The sequence below is a fragment of the Idiotropiscis lumnitzeri genome, chromosome 1 (assembly GCF_059441095.1).
Source record: "Idiotropiscis lumnitzeri isolate Australia: NSW breed Sydney's pygmy pipehorse chromosome 1, RoL_Ilum_1.0, whole genome shotgun sequence".
Classification (NCBI taxonomy): Eukaryota; Metazoa; Chordata; class Actinopteri; order Syngnathiformes; family Syngnathidae; genus Idiotropiscis; species Idiotropiscis lumnitzeri.
In genome coordinates, this window is record NC_142391.1 from 12,419,641 (window position 1) to 12,435,378 (window position 15,738).

Below are 15,738 nucleotides of genomic sequence, written 5' to 3' on the forward strand. Positions count from 1 at the left end.
TTACATGGCTTGGAGCAAGTGTAAACATTGCCATATTGTCGCTCAGCGAGCATCTCGCTACACCGGCTTCCGTGTTTATCAGATTCTCTAAGTTGCAGTGCTCAGTGTCTGGGAGATTGACGCCGTTGCTTGCTGGGATCAGCCAAGCACAGATTAATCTAGGGAACATGGTAGAGACCTCTCTTGCGCCTCTTTGCTCCATTGAAAACGTGATAAGGAATTTAAAATTAAAACCACATAGGAATACGACGGTAATGAGTTTTTTTCCAAGGTCTTTTGACTGTCTTTTCAAGGTGCAAGATGAATATGCCGTGAATGTGATCCCCCAGGCTACATTCACTCCACTGTTTGGTTTTAAAAGGATATTACTGCAAACTGAAGGCTAATGGGAGGACCCTGGAGTGACAGGAGACTGAAATAAATAGGAGTAGAAGTGAAAAAAATCAACAGCGAAGAGGGGAATCTGAAAAGAAAGTGGTTGCTTTTCCAACATGACAGTCAATGAGTAGTGACTAGTTACACTAGTGAAGAGTGTGAACATAAAACTGCCAACGTGTGCCATGTGGGATGCTCTCATGACAGGTGGCAGAAAGTAACTGTGATGCCTCCAGTACCGCAGATGCTCTCACACAAACTGAGAAGACAGTCATTTTCTCTAACTCCATGTGTCAATCAGTGCCTGTTTTAGTTGTCCATAAAGCCATGAGGGAAGCGGTGGAGGTACATTATGTAGCCCAGCTTTCATCTCTTTGTCTTGGTCTCAGAATAGTGTGTTTCCCTCACTTCTTTTGTGTTTTTGGTCATTGTGGCTTGAGTCTATTGTAGGGTTTTCATTTGTGACCAAGACTTCATCTGTTGCGGGTTTACCTCTAAATTTTGCAGGCGTTATCGCTATTTTTCTACCTTCTATGTCAGACAAGTACAAAGAAATGCAGATTTTTCTGGAGGGGAAATTTGTTTTACAAAAAAACAAGACCATGAACATTATAACGGGTTTCCCACCAAATCACCGTTCCCTCATCGTGGCTGCGTTTGGAAATGGCGTACTGCTAAACTTTCACAATTCAGAGCGTTGTTCAAATGTGCCGTATTTATTCAGAATGCCCCACAAAAGCAAAACCAGAGCCCAAAGCGTCAGGAAGTACAACGGAAGTTGAAGCACAAGCTCCTGATTATATGCTGGATTTAGAAATTAATCGGAGCGCAGCACGCTCTGCCTGCAGCACCACACGACGACAAAACCTTAGTTTAATAACTATGTTAGTTTTTCTTTTTTGTTTAAAATGGCTTACCAGAACCAGAATCAATTCAAGCTGTGCAGGGTGAAAGTCCGTTGCCTTGACTACTGTTCTTCTTCTTGCTCTTATTTGGCTTCTAAATACAAGACTAAGAAGATGTTCCATATTGCTTTGGAAAAATCTGCACGATGTTGTCATGCAAGACGTTATATGAGACCTTGCCAAGTCTTTTTGTGAGACTTACTCACATCCTTCTCACGGAGCATCTCAAGGATTGACTGCATGTTTGGGGGCTTTTTTGTGTCACCTTTATGACACTGCCATAAAATAGCAGCAAATAAGAAATGTTTGATGACAGCTACAAAACTGACTATGGAATTTATTACAATGCTGGGAGGCAGCGCACACACACGCACACGACTATGTTTTTGCTGCTCAGTACAACACAACTAAGACAAGAAATTATCATTATTTTTAAGTTTTACTCCTGTACAAGTGTACATACAGGACATGCATACAAAAATGTATGTAGGGCTTGAAAAACGTTTTTGGATGGAGACAGTTTGGCCATGGAGTAGAAAACAAGCCGTTTTCACATTCAAAAGTGTGTTGCAGTTTATCACCGTGCAGTTGTTTATATATGCACAGCTATACTAGAAGTGTGTCTGTGTTATGACAACTTGTACGCATATGGGTCTTGGCAGCCGGTTGCTATCTCCTGCTCCCTGTTTTGTTTACTGGCACTCATTCTTTAGGTGGAACTAGATAACTGACCTACTTTCACCTCTGACATAAGACAAAGGCAGGTAAAGTTGTGACGTTGGGCAAAGCCATCCATCACCGAGGGCTGCTTCAGTTGTCATCATCTGTTCTCTTTTACGGGATGCTGGGAAAAGGCACTTGCAGGCCCACGGGGAAACCTGTCGGTGCTCCTTATTCACTGGGTCATAAAAATTGTAAAACTTTGTGATTACAGGGCCTCACTTTGAGCTATTTGGGTTTTGGGAAGGTGAGCATACCGAGCAAGGTTCCTCTTGATGAAGACAGATGCACATGCTGATGACTTTGCATGATGGGACATGACTTCAGTAAGTTAACCAGATGACATATTTGTAATTATCCTTCATGGCTATCATTATCTGTTGCATGAGTTTCGCTTTTAATCGAAAACGCTGGACCGCTTTTGTCTGCAATCGAGCAGGTATTTTTATATGGCCCATTTCTTGCAAAGCTTTAGGGCATACAAAGTGAACTCTCTGACTTGATGCTACAAATATCTTCAAATAGTCATTTTCGCATAATCGCATTACGATAAACATCACTTGATTGAATAGTTGTTGGTAAGTAAAGGACAGGACTAACAAATGTGAGTGTCACAAAAGAGACACAGTTATGATTCAAAATCAAACTACACTTGATTAAAAGTGTTTGCTTATTCATAACCATCTGGCTCTGCATTAAAGTATGTTGCTTTCACAAATTATGCAAATGCATCTCACAGAAAGCACGTGTAATTAACAAGAGCTGCTCCAAATGGGCGAAATGAAAGTGCTTTTGTTTTCCCTGCCACTTTTCAACCTACTGACAAAAAACATTCTAGTTAACTAGGGTCTGTAAATTGCCGATAGGTGTGGATAAGTACGTGAATGTTTGTCAGCCCTCTAATTGAATGGCTTGTGAGTGTTTCGTGTTTTTGCCCACTGACAGTTAGGAGAGGCTTCATCACCCCATGGCACTGCTCAAATTAAGTGCTACTGCAAACAGATTGATGGATTGTCATGAGGTCAGGAATAAAAATTCAAGCAAAATGTATACGGCAAAATTGATGAGACCTCACTAAAGTGCTGAGAAAGCAATATTATTTGACTGGCGCCACGACAAATGTTCAATTCATTTCCGATATGCTGGACGTTTATCTAACGACTTGTTAACATAAGATAGCCCATTACCAAATTCCCTGTAAGATCATGCCTGCACACCAAGCAAATAAATAAATAAACACGCATTTAATGACATTTTTACGTTTCATCTTTTCACCCAAGACAAAAAAAATAGATTTTCTCTGAAAAGTCTTTTGAAACTGAGGCAAGAGAGAGACTAAGACACCTAATCAACTTTTATTCAGGCTGTGAATGACTAAAAAGAATGAATTTTGTGTCCCTGCTGCCTTGGCGTGTGCTTTACAGTCTGCTGTCTAAATACATTTTTATTTAGTCGGATAAATACTTTTTTCATAATCCTATTAACATGGGCCTGGATGTTTATATACCAGGCTAGCATACTTGGAAGTGTAACAAGCGTGCTGTAAAACAGACAAAAAGACAAAAAAAAAAAAAACATTTCACCAACACATCATTGTACACGACATAGACTTTGCGCTGCTGAACCAATGGCAACAAATGACAATAAAATGACAAGCCAAGCCTATATATGTGTCACTGCTGTTATTTACAAAGCACAATATTGTTCTATTTTTCAATCTTATGATCTCTTTTTTTTTTCACCAACCTCCCCCCAATAGCAGGAAAATTATTGCATCGTGAAATTTACATCGGGTTATTGTATCATGACATTTGGATCTTGTTACATCACTATTCTAAACACTAGATTTTCACTCATTCTCTGTATAGCATTATGGACTCTGAAGAATAAGGTATAGTTAAGTGAAAATGGCAGATAGTAAATGCATCATATATTGTGAAAGGGATACAAAGTGAAAATCAATTCAAGGTTATGGCCACCGAGCCAGGAAATATACCGTCTCTAGGGGTCAATGCATTGCTCAGATGATGTGTTAGGCCCACGACACACTGAGCAACGTCGGCAAACCCAACTGAGCAAGGTTCAGAAAATAGTTTTCATGAGTGGCCACCCATTGTTTACTCTATTTGCTAATCGCACCATGATGTTTGCGGTTCAATTTAAAAAAAAAATGAAGGACTACGTGTTTGTAGTTTGTAAATGTAAGAGTGCAGCACACATACCAACGCACTCGATAATTTTTATGGAGCAAGAACAGGAGTCATGATAAAAGCCTTTCAGTCTTTCAGGTCTTTCAGCAATTTGAACGGCATGAACAAATGCTGTGAGGAAGTTACAGATATAAAAACAACTAATTGCGGTTTAGTATCTACTTGCTTCTCTCGCCCACAGACATTTCAAACCATCATTCACACTTGGTATGTGTGCCAGAACCCAATAAACCAGTGGAGTATGTTCTCTATTTTAAAGGTCTGCAATCTCCTTCCGTGGCGTGAAAACATGCAGTGGCATTTCAGTAGCTGGCAGGTGTCGAGCTCTGCATTTGTCCTTGACAGATTGAGAGAGCGCCGCTTCAAACACTCAAGTGCTGACCACGTCAGTCAAGTGGCTCAAGCCAAGCAAGCTGACAGGCCCAAACTGATGCAGCCCGGAATAAAGAGATTCTTCTGTAATTGCCTGTCAACACACCATTTTCCAGGTGACAACACATTTTTAAGTCGGGCAAAGGTTCAGTTGTAGGGTTTACTGGGGTAGGTGTTTGAAGTGAAGTATCAAAGAGGAGCAGCCGTCAAATCTTTTTTATTTTTAAATTAGACAGTTATGCTGCTTAAATAACGAGAGAAGCCAGGGTTGGGTTGATTGGTTGCATTGTCGTAAAATTCTGATTAGCCTTATGATAAATGATCACTGAATGACTGATATATTACGTCTGACAATCATGAAACAAGAACGTAGCCGCTATGCTAACTGCTTTATGTAACAATGTTATGCAACATCTTCTCTCGCCTGCACACATTTATGAAATTCTGAGAACTCAATATTATTTCAATGTATTTTTGTATGTAATTATATCCTTGTGTTTGTGGCTGAGGGAAATGCTACGTCGGTTACAAAGGCGGTCAATCTGCAGCAAACTTACCTTGATAGCATTTCTGGGAGATGTGTATGTGCAGGTCTGGGGCAGATGATGGACTTGAAGCCAGGGGAATTTACTTGGCCATACCGTTTCTGTTGAAAGACACACTGCGGTAACAGTTTCCAAGGATGTTGAGGTCTTCTCAGGTTACAGGTGTGAGTCTTTTATTTTATTCCACACTCACCCTCCTTTCTTTATCTTTATGGGTCTGCCGTGTAAAGCTAATTACATTGAACAACAAGTTTGTAATAATTTTTTTGTACCGAAGATGCAAGGAAACTTTTATGCATAATTTTTTGGGGCGCTTTTTTTCTCCAGTGCATCAGGTAATATAATACTACTACTACTATAATAATGATAATAAAAATAATGAGGAGAATGGTGCGGATAAGGATATGTAATGTAGAAATGTATTTAGTAATATGAATAAAGGGATAATTTCAGCAACAGGTGGATTTTTTTCTGAAATGCCATAGCTATTAATAACGTTTGGTCTAATCCATATTGGGCAGGCTTTTATGAGTAAACCTTAAAAACAAGAAATAAAAATAAGTAAAAAAACAAACCTGATGTGCTAGAAAAAAGTAAAGTAATTTTTTAAATCAGAGTAAATAATATTTTTATGGACACATAAAAACATTGAAGATTAAAATTGGGTTTTGACTAGTGTTATTTTACCTTTTATATTTTTCTGCAAGTGTAAAATAAATCACTTTTCTATATCGTTTTTTTTCTGCTTATTGGTTTTGCTCACCTAAGCATCTGTTAGTGTTGTCCTTGGAAAGGAAAACTTTAAACCAACTTTTAATATTACTGGAATAGATCTACATGCCTGCAAAGTACAGATTGTCCAAATGATGTAATATATTTTTTCTAGATTTAAAAGCCAAGTAACCATATTCATAGAGAGTCGCGCATCACACAACTTGGCACTAAACGTTACTCTTTGGAGTGGAAAATGTCAAATCCCACAATGTCATTCTCCCTACCTTTTTGTTTTATTACCATAAGCCAATTTTCTCCTCTTTACCATTCTTCACATAGGATGAACGAATGTTGTCTTTTTACTACTGTTTAGATATTGCAGTGCAAGTACTGGATATGTAAGCTTTATCTTCTTTATGTTCCCATTTCTCTCTTAAGATATCATTACCGGGGAAGAGGCACAGTGAGCCATCAATATGTGGGTGTAGGTGACCTCCTCTCCTCTGCTCTGATTGTTTGTTGACAGGTCTGCTTGAGGGAGGGGTGAATTGTGATAAGAGACAAGGAGCGTGTGCAGGCACTGCAGCATGGACCAGACTACCTCTGAGAAACCTTGGGTGGGATGTGCTGTCTCCCACTGAGATACATTTCCCGTTTAATCATGTTTACAGAAGAGAGCAGAAACACACTCTTAGCTTGGAAAACCCAACATCGCAATTACAGTCTTATCTTTAAGGAAATGAGGGATGTAATATAAGATGACTTGTTGATATACAGTATGCGTTACCACTGCAGACAAAGAGCTCTTGTGTGCTTTTCCCTATAGTGCTAAGGGACACACACATCACACTCGAGTAGTTTGGCAGTCCGTGAAGTGAGAACATAATTTCCAGAGAGGAAGGAACGTGCCGATGGAACATGTTTAAAGGCAGGAACCCACTGGACAAGCATGTGAACATTAACACAAACACTGCCAGTCAAAATGAGTGATTACCTCATTGGGGCAAACTGCGAAAATTCTGCACTTCAACCGCCTGTCTACCCATCCTCCAGCCGCTACATGCCCGCAAGCCTGCATTCACCTCTCCCTAGGGTGTTCAAAAATGTATAATCATTAAAATATAACCAGTGGTTGGCCTTCATTGTAATTTATAAGTCTGAACTACCTTATGCCTCAGATGTCTCCATTAGTCTCCCATGGAGACACCTGCAAGTCTGAATATATTCTATATTGAAATTCAAAATATTCTTGTGTATCTCTATGATGCTAATTTGATTATACAGTACAGGGAGTGTAAAGAGAGCCCTATATCAGACCCATCATGACTGTCTGGAATATCAAAGGTACATGATATGGCACAGTCTGTGGACTGTCTGAGCAGTTAGTTGAGGTCCTCAGCATATCTGCTACCGTAAAAGCTCATATGCAAGTTGAGCCGAACTCCCACTGGTGCCTGCCTGGGTGTCTTTGGGCTCTCTGTATTTATAGCCTGTTTTCTACCCGAGCACTATCCGTCCTCAAACTGCCCTTCACATCTGTAGCAAAACATTCTCACTGTGGCACCACATAGCTTGACCTCTGCAGATCACTTTCTCGTTTTGTGAACTCACTGACACTTGATGAATTCTTAAAACAAAGGATTGCATATCCTTCACTGGTGTATATATATATATACATATATATATATATATATATATATATATTATTTTCTTATTTTTATAGCGCATTTCACAACAGATGGAACAAAGCACTTTCCAAATGGTGTAATAAATATACATATATATATATATATATATATATATATATATATAGAGAGAGAGAGAGAGAGAGAGAGAGATATTTTTTTGTGTGTGATATTTTTGTGGAAGAAACATGTTTGATAGATATTTATTGTAATTAGCAATTAGGTTGTGTTTGGGTGTTGTGTAATAATTGCACTAGATTTATTTTACTAAACTAATTCAGATTTAATTTTGGTTTGAATGTCACCCCCATTGTCTTCTTTATTGTAGCACATTGAAGAGCAAAACGAGATTTTAAGGCCAAGTCCATACTGTTTCTTAGAGCAGCCGCTTGCCTTGAGCCCTTTCCCAGTGACCGTGTCAAACGGTCTTCCACGGATCACAGGCCTTTGACAGGAGAATAGATCGCATGTATTTATAATTCGCACCCCCGAAAAATATCTGCAGTTGGCTGCCTAAGGGCTAAGTTGCCTCTCAGTGTCCTTCATGACACTTGCTCAGGAAATGTGTCACACTTCTGTCTGTCAGCATGGGAAGAAGAATGTTGTTTCATGTTTCAAAGAAAGGGTTGAAGTAAATAAAGTCTGCAGGCAAGGGTTGTCGCATTTCCATCACTCCGCTCCCTAGAGATGCTGGGTACTGCAGAAGCTTAATGTTGTTTTTCCCAATGTGAATTATATTCTTATTTTGCTTAAATTTGTCTCTTTCGGTGGATGTCCTCAATTATCAAGCTGTGCTCCCCCAAATATCATCTCACTTCCAGCATGACAGTATAATCATGGACCAGGACAGCGTTTTAAGGGGTCTTCTTCTAATAATGACCAGAATCGTTTGACCTCTGAGGGGCACCTCAAAGGCACCACCTCCTCCTACTAACCCCTTTGGTCAGGATGACTGTCACCCTCCCTCTTTTCGTGACTTCCTCCAGTGCTGACATGCTCAGATGCTCCAATAATGTCTTACAGGTCTAAAGGTCATGCCTGACCCGTCACGGTGGATTGGATCTCGGACATAACAGTGTGCTTTCCCAACCAGTGTCTATTCACCATCATTTCCCACTGCAGACTAAATAAAAGCGTGTCTTCAATTGGTGATGCTAAGTTATTTACCCAGATAATGATCAAGGTGTGCCAAGGTGTGATGACCAATTACAGAGATGCAGTGTGGTAGATAAGCAAAACGGAAAAACACTCCTCTGTTTAATCATACCAAAATAAAGAAGAAAAAAAATTTATTATTGTTTGAAAATTCATACCATGCATCCGTTTACACGCGGCAGTTTTATACGGACTAAATCTTTTTTTGGTCAGACTAATGTGTCATTTTTTGTAAATGTGGGGCTATGAGGAAATTTGGCAAAGGTGAAGTAGCAACCACGCTGTTGCATGTCGACATATCTTTGAATAGTAAAAGTGCTTTGTGTAATTTGAAGTTAGGAAAAATGATGTATACGTGAAAATCATTTACGCTACTTTTTGAGGAATGGTTTAACACATGCTGTTTCAGTTTTGACCAGAATGTCGGTTCCAGTACCTCAAAATGCTCGGGAAGACTGCGTAAGAGCTCTTTTCAAATCCCTGCTCTTCACCATACAAAACCAATGAATCAACAGACACTTTCACATGTCATTTTGCTTGTTGAATAACTGAGCTTGATGACTCAAGAGAGAACAGAAGTACATGACTTGATTATAGTCATGTGGTCTCTTTTGGTGTACGAATCCATTTGAATTTCATTGTGTGCATATCCGGCTCTGTCACATGTGTCTTCGGCTTGATGGAGTTGTTTCTATTTCCTCTGGACGCCGTCAACGGATCATCTATCCTGTAACAATTTGGCAGCGCCCTGAGAGCCTTAGTAAGCTGAGAGGGAAAAAATGGTCAGCAGGACTGACAGCAGCCTTAATGAAAGACTCATCTGAGGCTGCGGGCGAGCAGGAGGCGAGTGGTTTCATTGTGTGGGATGGATGGACTCGTTACATTCGACTGGGTAGCTGTGGACATTTGCCATGTGATTCTGTAGGCAACAGTTTACCGGGGCAGTGAACTTTGAAATCAGGGATGAAGCTTTACCATTGTCTAGAGTTTACCTTCACGTGAATGGGCTATTTGAGATTGCTGAAAAAGTAAATAGTAGATGATATCAGCCGGCTTTGCCACAGGGAAATGTAAAGTGATCATGTAAGTAATCACTGATAGGTTAAACAAATTAAATGGATATGGGTTCCAGTCCCAAGTAGCTTACATCAAATTTCAGTGAGACAGATGATATGTTTAATAAAATGCCGTGTCTGGTACCACCTACCGTGCAAAAACACTGAAAGAAAAATCGTTTGGAGATTTATAGTGTGCAGCTGCAGTTGTCTTTGGTGTCCGTTTTAACTGCAAGCTAACCTCTAGGCTGAAAATGGTTGGATGTGATGAATAGATACTGTATGTTTCAGTCGGGTCAAAAGTGCACTTCCAGTTGCGCAATTGGACCTCGCAAAATTGAAGGATGAACCTGGTAATTTTGCAACTCTTAGTAGAGATGATAAAGTGAGGTGAATTCCGTTTGCGTTGTCGATGACTATGAATCCTGTCATTCCATACATTACGCACCTACCTCTGGTCCTGGTCACTCTCTCCCTCACCTAATACAATTTACACACACACATCAAGTACCGGTGCAAGAACAATGACGTCACAGCGGCAGATTTCCTGTGTTTTCATTTTGTTCCAGCAGTTCTGCTTCTATGTGTATATCAAAGTGGAAGATGTCCAGAGACAGAAGCAGGTAATGAAGGCAGCATTAGCCAGCTAATTAGGCCGCAGCCCTGCAATGGCAGAGCAAATTGTTTCATCAAGTCATTTGCTGCATGCCATCCCGCAGCCATATTTCAGACGCAATTTCCTGTTCCAATAAATCACAGGAGGATGGGATTGATTCAGATCCTACAAATACTTTTGCCTTGACCGCGACTAATATTGTGAACCAAGCGCGCTAGTTCACCAGGCAGGTGTAGTTTTTAACGTTAAAATGATTATTACCCAAAGGTTCACGTCTCATATGATCAACTGTTATTAATTGTAGTCCATACAAATTGAGCAATGCAGGAATTCACCGGTAATCATTGCAGAAGGAACTCCATTTCTGATACCTTTTCCTTGATTGACTGTGGGAAAAATTATTGATCAATTAATCGAGGATTGGGGGACAACTGGTTAGCACAGTCTCCTCACAGTGCAGAGTTTGTGGGATCAATTCCGGCTGCGGCCTTCCTGTGTGGAGTTTGCATGTTCTCCCCGGGCCTGCATGGGTTTTCTCCGGGTATTCCGGTTTTCTCCCACATTCCAAAAATATGCAGGTAGGTTGATTGAATACTCTAAATTGTCCCAAGGTGTGAGTGAGAGAGTGAATGGTTGTTCGTCTTTGTGAGCCCTGCGATTGGCTGGCAACCAGTTCAGGGTGTACCCCGCCTACTGCCCAAAGACAGCTGGGATAGCCTCCGGCCCCCCTCGACCCTTGTGAGGAGAAGCGGTACAGATAATAGATTGAATGGATAATCAAGTATTTCTGTTTATCCAAGAGGCAATGCTAAAACAATATCAAAACACATTTGTGTATCGGCGTCTCATTCTGCATGTTCTGAACTCCCGTTTCTATGATCGTGTCATGGTGAGCATACGAATTCTGAATGGAGGCGTTGTGCCTGAGCTCTATGAAGAAGTCGCCGCTTCTTAATGTCTCTGCTGTTGGAAACTGAATCAGCACCACCTCTGTTGGTTGAGGAATAATTGGTTTCAATTGCGTGAAAAGGTAATTTCCGTAATCAACAATCAGTTCCACACAATCTGCACAATGTAATGTAAATATGTCCACTCCTACTTGTTCATTCTTGCGCCACCAAACCACCAAGTGCCAATTATGCAAAATTTCTGCCTCATCTGTTTCCGTATTACGGACTCATTCATTTCATTCATATTGTTTTTCACACTTCGGCATTGCTGTACGTCTAGCATAGATTCAACATTTCCAATTCAGGGTCTGATTGAACTGAGTGTGCATCCAATTCTGCAGTCAATCTTAGAGTGAAGATAACAACTATAGCTCTGTGGTCAGGCTCCACGCTCAGTATCCCCTTCCATGTATGGATTCCTATCCTTCGTCGATACACTAGAAAATATTACGTCTTAGCTTTTCATTCTTTTTCTTTTCCATTCCTTCCCTCTTTCCCCTCTTTCTGTGTTTGTGGAAGGTCACCTGAAGGAGGTAATCCCTATTCCTCTCTGGTTTCACTTGCTTTTATCTGAGAAGCTTTGTGGCCGGCGTTGGAGCCCATCCAGCGATCAGCCAAGCAGGAGCCAGCACACAAACAGAGAAGCAGAGGGGGAGAGCACAGTGCAGGAGATTGCTGCCTTTTATCTCCCTGGTATGAATAACAAAATAGATACCTTACCATGAGCGCTAATGCTTGTTGCATGTAAAATATATATGAATCCCAGTTTCCTAATACATTGTGCAAACTTATATACAAAAGCTAACTGGGAGATCCCACTGTGAGTATGTGGTAAATCAGAATGTCTTGCATCTTGACAGTGTTCCCCGTAGGTGGGAAAATAATAGCTGTTTTCTATTTGCCTTCAACGCAGCCAAAGTTGGTTTACATACATTTTCAACACTCTTTCATTGTGGAGATCTGAGCTCTCCACTCTCTGGCTGCCTTGTAGTGAATTTGCAAGGGTGTTAATGGTGCCTCCTGATGCATATGTGCAACTACATCTAACATTTAAGGGCCACTCAGTGTAAACAATGAGCTAAAGCCGAGGTTATAATTGCTTATCACTATCCTTGTGTTGTTTCTGCCCCGCGTCTAGCGTCTGAGCCATTTGGATCTTAGGATGTGTGCCTCACTGTGACAAATGGGACAGTAAAAGAATGAATCACCTCCGCGGTGGAGGTTGGCGGAGGTGCCAGACTTTTGCTTGCCAAGAACATTACCCACCTCTGTATATAATGAGACATATTTAAAACAGCAATCATCCCCTCCTTTGAACCCTGGGTCACAGTGTAGAATCAATCCCTTAGGTGACTGAAAAGAAAGGCCATATGTGTGTGAGACTGAGCATATTAACCAAGGTCACAGCCACCGCCTGCATGCCCAATGGATCTTCTCTTGGAATTGCTGAGTACGATTAAATCTCAAGCTTAGAATCACATTCTGGCTCTAAATCATGCGCCGGGTCATTACGCCAACGAGGGTCTTCTCCCAGCGCTTTCATTCAATTGAATTAGAGCATTATTCTGGACAATTTGGTTTGGAGATTAGCACTTCACACGGGCCACGATGCCCATAATTGCTTTCGAGTGGAGACTCTTGGGTGAAACATTTAAGGAGGTATTCAAAATGAGAATTTTTTTCTGAAGATGTCGACAATTTTTTGGGGTGCATTTATAGTTGTCGTCAAGACTTCAAGACTTCTAAAGAGATTTTAGAGATCTGATTCTAAATACATTGTGCATGTTATGTAGACAGTTTCAGAAAACATGTACCAAAACTACATCTATAGTACTCAGTTGTGGACATACAGTATAGTGTAAAACAGTGACTATGTTTATGTAACAGTGGCTTGATATTCAGAATTTTGAAAACCGGATTAAGGGTATATCGGCTTATAACGCTCGTTTACATGGCTTTTAAAAACACGAATACTTCCAATATTTGGGTTTTATTGACTGTGTGGAAAATGTAGTAAGTTTTTCGTAAGTTTTACTTGATTATTGGGCCCTAGCACAAGTTGCTCTTCCCCCACTATAAAAGAACGCTTGTTCACCTTTTACCTGACATAATTTCTATGAGCAATTTGCTAGCTACCTCCTGCACTCAGAAAACACGTCTTCCCTTCAGATAGTATGCTAGCATGGCCGATTTAGAGTGCCTATTTGTTAGCCTTGCGTGCATGTCCAAGTCATGCAGAGAAAGACAGATACGTGAGGAGGCGTGAAACAAAATCCCAGCAAACAACACTTCAGAGTGCCTCGTTGTTGCAGTGGGATATGTTGCGGCCTCTGGTGGTTTGAGGCGGATATTTTTTTTTTTATCTCAGACAAATAGTTAAAGTATGTGTAGGCATAAAAAGATGCTAGATGAAATGGATTACATTTTTCCAGGTCGTAAAAGTAGTACAGTGGAACCTCAGTTCTCGACTATAATCCGTTCCAGAACCCTGTTCGAAAAGCGATTTGTTCGAACACCGAAATCATTCCTTTGCTGCTTGCACTGACTTTCTTTGGAGGCATGATTAGGGGCTAAAACACTTCGTACACCTATATAAAACGCGAGAGCAAAACGCAGCACGTCCGCACGCGACAACAGTTGGTCACGAAGAGAGCGATCTACAACCGTACGCCGCTCAGCATCCCACCCTCGCGTACGCACGCACACGTCGTACCGACGTTCGAACTCCGATTTTTGTTTGAACTACGAAGCAAGAATTTCTCTAATTTTTTGTTCGGACTCCGATTTGTTCGAACTGTGAGTCGTTCGAAAACCGAGGTTCCACTGTATTTGATTGGCAGTTGACAGCGGAGTGAGGCGTGGTTTCAGTGCATTTAGATGATACGCCTAAGCACTGTGGAAGCAGAGAGAATGCAGAATTTAATTGCAGATTTGTAATTTTTTTTTAATCAATCAAATTTGGCAGCGTTAAAGACTTCATCTCTGTGAAGAGTCAGATAGATATTTAGTTTTAATAAAGCTTACACTTTCCATTTTCTTAGTCATACTTGATTCATTTCAGACTTCTCAACATGAATTTGCATATAACTCCTCATTGTGATTCAAAATGGCAAAACTTCAAGAGGAATGTGCATTACATTAAAGCTTTTTCATGATGCAGGATAGTGTCTTCCTGATTTTAGGACACAAGATCTAATAAATTTGATCAGCACTGTACACATTTTTAAAGAATATTGATAACATACAGCGTCTATTGAGATTCTTGTTTGATGCTTCAAATGGTTTGTGATTAATTTGGTAATGATTCTCAGTCAATTATGTGACTAATTGAATATAGTCATTTTCTATTGGAATCTCCATTTTCTCTTCATGCGGCTGAAGCTCGCTGCATGCAGATGTCACCTGTGTCAATTAGAATTATTGTCCCCATTTAAAGTAAACGAGACTTTCAGGCTATCTTCCGATTGCATACATGCCTCTATTTGGCACTAATGGGAATTAAGAAAGATATTAACCCCCTGCAATGACCGATAACAAGATAATAATGGTGCAAGTATGTTTTGTGTTGTAAGGTTCTTGCCACTTGGATAGTTAATTAAGGCAAAAGCGATAAGAAAGTGTTTTTTTTTTCAGTTGAGGTCATGAATGGGAACATTGAGAGAATGAAAGTGAAAATAAAGTGATGGTCAATCAACACCTAAAACATGTCTAAAAAAATGCATGTGTAAATAATTCCATTAGTTGTTTTGAAACCATTTGAGGCCTCAGTTCCATGCTAGATAAGAAATTCACACTGACTTATATATATATATATTTTATCTACACTGCTGGAGATAAATTCTTGCAGAGCAGGCAGACATCATGAAAACGGAAAAGCCATAGTACAGTGATAATGAACTGACAAGTCCTGCTCTGCTACCGTGCTGCCATAAATCCCAGTGGCAATTTATGGGCGCGGCCATCACCTCGCCCTTCCACAGATAACTACCACAGTTGCGAAGATGACCGTCTACGAAGTCAGTGAAGGCGAGGCGCCAAAGCTGTTTGGATTCATGATATGCGACGAGAGCACAGAGGTCGCGGGACTCACTGCAGCGCACATTCCGGTTAGCGTCATCATCATCTGTTGACTGTGCCGCCCGACACGTTTTGGCATTTAAAATGTCTCCCGGAAACATTGCCAGAACGATGGCGGGTAAAAAGAATTTATACATTTCTACATAAATATGATAATGTAATATTGAACATTATGTTAGATGAACTTAGAGCCTGAGGACAGTGATTCAATTATTCAGTGGAATGTAATTACAAACCTCACCAGCCAGTATACGATGCTTGCTGCAGAGCGCTTTTGCCACAAGCAAAGATCATCCACTGTCTTTTTTTATTGATATTCTCATTTCTGCTCTGGTCAGGGATTTCAGCAATTCCACACT

At 40.5% G+C, this 15,738-nt stretch overlaps 1 long non-coding RNA gene across 1 annotated transcript in view; it reads right to left on the bottom strand.

Annotated features, from left to right (window-relative positions):
• Positions 1-6,842: 6,842 nt before the first annotated feature.
• The window catches only part of LOC148343234 (uncharacterized), a 42,329-nt gene continuing 33,433 nt past the window's right edge, over positions 6,843-15,738 (bottom strand). The window contains exon 4 of the long non-coding RNA XR_015846675.1: positions 6,843-6,929. This is a non-coding gene — a long non-coding RNA (uncharacterized LOC148343234). The remainder of the gene's footprint in view (positions 6,930-15,738) is intronic.